At 36.4% G+C, this 5,518-nt stretch overlaps 1 long non-coding RNA gene across 1 annotated transcript in view; it reads left to right on the top strand.

Moving 5' to 3' along the window:
* The first annotated feature begins 2,138 nt into the window (after positions 1 to 2,138).
* The window catches only part of LOC106950109 (uncharacterized), a 35,085-nt gene continuing 31,705 nt past the window's right edge, over positions 2,139 to 5,518 (top strand). The window contains exons 1-3 of the long non-coding RNA XR_001425540.1: positions 2,139 to 2,352; positions 2,483 to 2,599; positions 3,740 to 3,855. This is a non-coding gene — a long non-coding RNA (uncharacterized LOC106950109). The remainder of the gene's footprint in view (positions 2,353 to 2,482; positions 2,600 to 3,739; positions 3,856 to 5,518) is intronic.

Genomic DNA, 5,518 nt, shown 5'->3' with positions numbered 1-5,518 from the left:
AAAAGTCTTAAATTTGACCTGCTGAAACCTGCAGATACCCAGAGTCCAGTTGGTTTCTTGATGGTAAGTCAACAAAATAATTACCTATTCCAGCAGCCATTGTACAGCAAACAGAAAGAAAACCAGTTAGCAAAATGTGATGGGGCTCAGCTTTGGTTGCTAGGTAACGACGCGTTGCCAGTTGAATGTAACCCAACATTAAGAAGATTTTTGAAATGGCTCATTAACTTATTGCCAAAAAAAACTCATTAATATTTTTAAGTGATTGGACTGTTTTTAGAAACAGGTGAGACCAAAATGAACGTATAAAACGTGCAAAATATAACATTTTCATTTTAGGTTTCCTTTAAAATAAAATTTTTGTTGATTTTTTTGGTTGACTTTTTTGTATTAATGACTAAAAATGTTAATGTCTGTGTTTTTTTATTCTTTTTAGATGATGTTCTTTTTCAGATAAGCAAGAAAAGGATAATACATCAGTATCAGCATTTATTAATAAAGACACTGAATATTTCAGGGGATTTTTTCACATGATTTTGTGGCATTGAGCGGTCTGGGACACTGGGAACGGTGGCTGCTTAATGGTACCAGTTGACAAATGGATCTCTGTTTCTCATCTGTTACACCATGTGAACATCTGACAGCAGCCAGACCGCCTGGTACTGTATGTAGTGCAGCATGGGAAACAGAGCCAGGTGTCACTGTAAAGCTATGCTAATTAGCCCGGTAATAAAAACACAGACGCTAATGAAGATGAGGAATGTCAGACAGAAAGGGCGGCGCGAGCTCGGAAAAATGTCCGAACACAAGCTGAGAGTCTGCAGGACCCTCTGCTGAGGCTTTGCTTGTCCTGAGGGATTCGGTTTAACGTTTGCACATGAGAATATCTACAAACACCCAGTCTGTCCATTCTGCTGCTGAAAGTCGCGGCGAGGTCAAAAACAAAGGTTTCCTTCTTGTTGCTCTTGTGAAGCTGATATTTGTACAGGTGCAGCTGCAGAATCTTCCTGCAGGTCTTTTTACAGTCAGACAGGAGGTTTTATTTCCCTTCCAGACCATGAACTGACCTCCAGATGTGTTAGGAACACATCTGATTTCTGATTTGAATTTTTTTTTTTACTTTCTTTTCTAAAAATGAGATTACAAACAGGAGCGTTTCTACTTTTTTTGTTAGAGGGACGAGGCAGCAGCACTAACTACAACAATAGGACCATTGTAGAGTAAATTTCGCCAAAAATTTTTTGGTTAATCTCAGACATTTTCTAGAAAAAAAAAACTACACAATATCTGAGCTTGAAAAGTCAAAAATTTGCAAGCAAAAAAAAATCTAAATTATTTTGACTTTTTGAAACTTGGAAATTCCCAAATTGTTCTCACTGTATTCTTGTTGGCTGTGCAGGAGGCTCCACTTTTGCTTTTCAAAGATGTACGCTTGTCTAATTGCGTATCTGTTTGGATCCATTTTCACATGCCAGTGTAAACGTAGAGCTGGGTTTGGATTTGGATAGGATTTAAGTGACAAGACGCCCTAAAACATCTCATTCTGAACTGAGCAGACTAAAATCTCATTATCTAAGAAGGATTTTGTGTAAAAATGTAACGTGTTCAAACATAATAGGTTGTCTTTAATAACAGGAAATGTTGGTAACTTAAAAAGCTCAGTGGAAATTGCAGCCTCAATTTTTTTAAGTTGAACCAAGAAAACATTTTTTACAGTGTAGCAAGGCGACCTCTGATGGCTGTCTGTTAATCACTACTTTTTCAGGGCACCATAAGTGCATCCCGCCATCTCTATGAAACCTTTATTTGACCCCTTTGAAATGTGCTTTTTTTAACTTTAAGCTAAAATCAAATTTCTGACCCAGGAGAAAAACCAAATCAAACCGAGTTGATTCATGATGAGCAGGAAGGAGAGTCTGGATGAACCTCGCTGCTTTTATTACAACAGATAATCCTCTTTAGACTGATTCATGTCTGCAGGAAAATATGTAATCATCACCTGTACGCATGATACAGTCGTATGGGGACAATTCATGCCAAAAAACAGGAGAATTCAAGCTGATGAATGTTAATTGTGCATCTTGCATCATTCTATAGTAATGGTTAAAGATGTAGGATATCAGTTCCCAGCAGATTTATCCACAGAGTAAATATTTTCCAGTTTTTCTTCTGTCTGGTCAAACTTCTGGTTCTGATAGCTACACACTCGTTTCCTTTTAGGGGTTTTCCTCGTCTCAATCAATCAAAGGGAGGATCCATCACAGAAAAGAAGGAGATGCAGCTCTATTGGCCAAGACTGTGATGCACAAAAAAGGAATTTGGCTCAGTTTTTAAGGCGTCAACAGATATCAAGTAAAATATATGAACTTAAGATGAGATAAAATAAGGATAAAAGAACAAAATGTACATGTAATTTCAGCCAAATTGATCATTTTTATGGACAAAGAGACTTTTGGACGTCCTGAACCTTTCTTCTCTGCAGCTGAAACTCTTTTTAACGGCTGTTTCTTGGATGTTTTGATGCCTGCTGTTGCTAACACAAGATCATCATTTCAGGAACATTCCTCTTCCAAAGCAGCCATGGAATCAGAGCATTCAGGTATGCTAGTCAGAAATTTTAAGATTGATTTCATTTATTTTCTACAAAAGATATGGACATTTTTTCAGGTAATAAAGTAGAACATTTTTGACTTATAGAAATTTTCTGTGTCCTAGCAAATTTCGACTTCTGAAATGCAGAAATTTCCAAGTTTTTCCAGAAAATTTCTGAGATTTTTTCTTACAAATTTTCAACTTTTAAAATAAAAGAATTGCAGTATTTTTCTAGAAAATTTCTGACATTTTTCTCAAAAATTTTTGAAACTCAAATTTCCAATTTTTTTCTGGAAATTTCTGAAATTAAAATTCCTGTGTTTTTTCGAACACAGGAATTAAAAAAAAAACGTGAATTTTTGAAACTCAAAAATTCACCGCTAGCTACAAAGCCAACTATGCTAATCCTAAAACACTGATCATTGATGTTTCTTCTGCTAATGCTAGCACAGTATTTGGCGGAAGCTACCGCTAAAGTGTCACATCAACATGGTAGTTAGCTGAAGCTAATGCTAAAGCACTAACTTTAATTCAAGTTATATCTCCCCTTAAAGACTTCAACTGTCAAGCAACAATTTAATTTTGACATCATAGTTTATGTGTTCTATATTTTCCTTAAACATTGTATTTTTGTTTTCTACTGTCCGTGTTTTATTTATTAATTATGTCAGTTTTGGCCCTCGATATGTCTGTTTCTTGTTTTAAATAAAGTTATTGGGGGGAAAAGAGAGAAAATGAGGAGAGGAAACAAAACTGCTGTGTAAACAGACTTCAAAATAAGTGCATGAATTTAAACGTCTCACTACTTGGAGAATTTTTTACAGTTTATAACCAAAACTTCAACACAGTTGTTGTAGCTTATTAACCTGAAAGTTTACAAAGTAACTGAGTAAATGAGAAATGTAGAAATGATCAGGAATAAGTTATTTTAGGGGAAGCTCTGTGTGGTAATGTTTTCAAAGTTAGCTAAAATGCTAAACAAAAACTTAGCTCTGCCATTAGCGCATTAGCTGAAATGTGCCTACCAATGGCAATTCCCTAATGAATGGATCTTTGACCTCCTGAACGTCATGTTTAACGTTCTGGTTTTGCATTTTATCATTTGGTAAACCAGCAGTAATGCTGCAGCATGTTTGCATCTGTTCAGGGAGCAGAACCTGTTCCAGAACAACCCGAGCTGCAGCGGAGTGAGGCAATAAAACGGACTGTAAAACGCTGAAACAGGAAGACGTTTGGATCTCAGCACATCTGCGGAGTTTCCAGGTATTTACGAGAAACACCAGCAGGTTCTGGTGAGACAGAACTAACAGACAGTTATCTGTGAAAATCAGACAAAGTCAAATCACAGCCGATTTAACCGAGTGGTTGGCTGACAATAGGAAGGAACCACTCCATTTCTACAAGGAAAAACTTACAAAAGCACCAGAACCAGGTTCAGAACCAGCCTTCGTCTGCTCTGGGCTGAGAAAACAGGAAAGAAACACAAAATCACAACAGCTAGCAGTATGGGGAAATGCTAATCTTACTGCTAAGGGGTTCCAGTTGTAAAGATACACAGTCAGAAATTAACAATAGTTTGAGTTACTGAGCCTGTCAGAACAAAATGGGGGTTAATTTTTCAAATGATACTTAGGTAGCTAGCTTGTAGCTAGTACTTAGCAAGACTAGCTACAAGTGAAAGGTTTAGTTTACAAGCAAAATATGTAGCTCCAAATTCAATAGTTAGTTTGCAAGCTAGTTTTCAAATCACACAATTTAACATGCTAAGTATAAACTTTTGCTTCTGTCTACATATTTAGTTAGCAAGCTAGCTTCAAACAAAATAGTTAGCCAGATAATATATGTATCTAGCAAGGTAGATTCAAACTAAATATTTAGTTAGCAAAATCCCTTAGCAATTTAGTTAACAAAGGTAATATTTAACTCCAAACAAAATATTTGTTTAGTAAGGAAACTACATACAAATACTTGTTTAGAAAATGAAATATTTAGCTCCAAAATGAATACCTAGATTAAAGCTAATATTTTTGCTTCAAACTAAGTATTAAGTTAACAAGTAAATTATTTAACTACAAAACATTTTCGTTTGCCAACAACTGACATTTACAAAATGAATGAAATAAATGGTGATAAATTAACCTCATTTTTTCTTATGACAGGCTAAATAATCCAAATTATTGCTGTTGATTTTTGACAGTGTAACTATTAACAGCCTCCCATAAACCTCAGCATGCTAGCATCAACATTTGCAGTTTGACGCCGTGCCAAAGTTAGCATTAGGCTCAGATAACCTGCATGGCCGTCTATAGATTTACAGTCCTGCTGCAGTCCGAGCCTCAGACGCCGAATGATAAATAATGAAAAGAGGCAAACATAAAACGACCCCAGGCCTCACAGATTATTAGATCCTAAAAAGCTCCGGATTCAGAGCAGATGAGCAGCGAGGATTTATGTCTCGCTTCGTCCAGCTTTCATGTGGACGGACACTCAGTGTCCTCCTGTTTCTGTAGTTTGCATTAACCTCAGAAAAAACAGATCCGCCTGAGCAAACTGGAGCCATCAATTACAGGATGAGGCCAATATTTGGCACTAACTCTGCGAACGGGCGAAGTCCTGCAGAATTTAGTCGACTAACGACGGTTTAATGGACAATCTGTGACAAAGATAAACAGGAGCCTCAATCCTGACAGCAGAAGCTACTAATTACCTCACAGAGCGAAGGCAGACAGACTGCAGGATGATTTCCATGTGGCAGAGAAATTAGAGGACTACGTTTCTGTCAAAACATCTTCTCAAATTAATTAAAACAAAACAGTAATATATAAAAAATAGAAAAAAAATCTGGAAAACACTTGGAAAGTCGAAAAATGCTTGAAAATTTCAGAAATCTTTAGATTAATCTGACATTTTCAAGAAAAAACTTAGA

Source organism: Poecilia latipinna, unplaced genomic scaffold, assembly GCF_001443285.1.
Source record: "Poecilia latipinna isolate Pla-1442-1.1 unplaced genomic scaffold, P_latipinna-1.0 Scaffold379, whole genome shotgun sequence".
In the NCBI taxonomy this organism is placed as follows: domain Eukaryota; kingdom Metazoa; phylum Chordata; class Actinopteri; order Cyprinodontiformes; family Poeciliidae; genus Poecilia; species Poecilia latipinna.
Note: the sequence above shows the minus strand (reverse complement) of the source record. Positions and strands in the feature narration are given on the sequence as shown.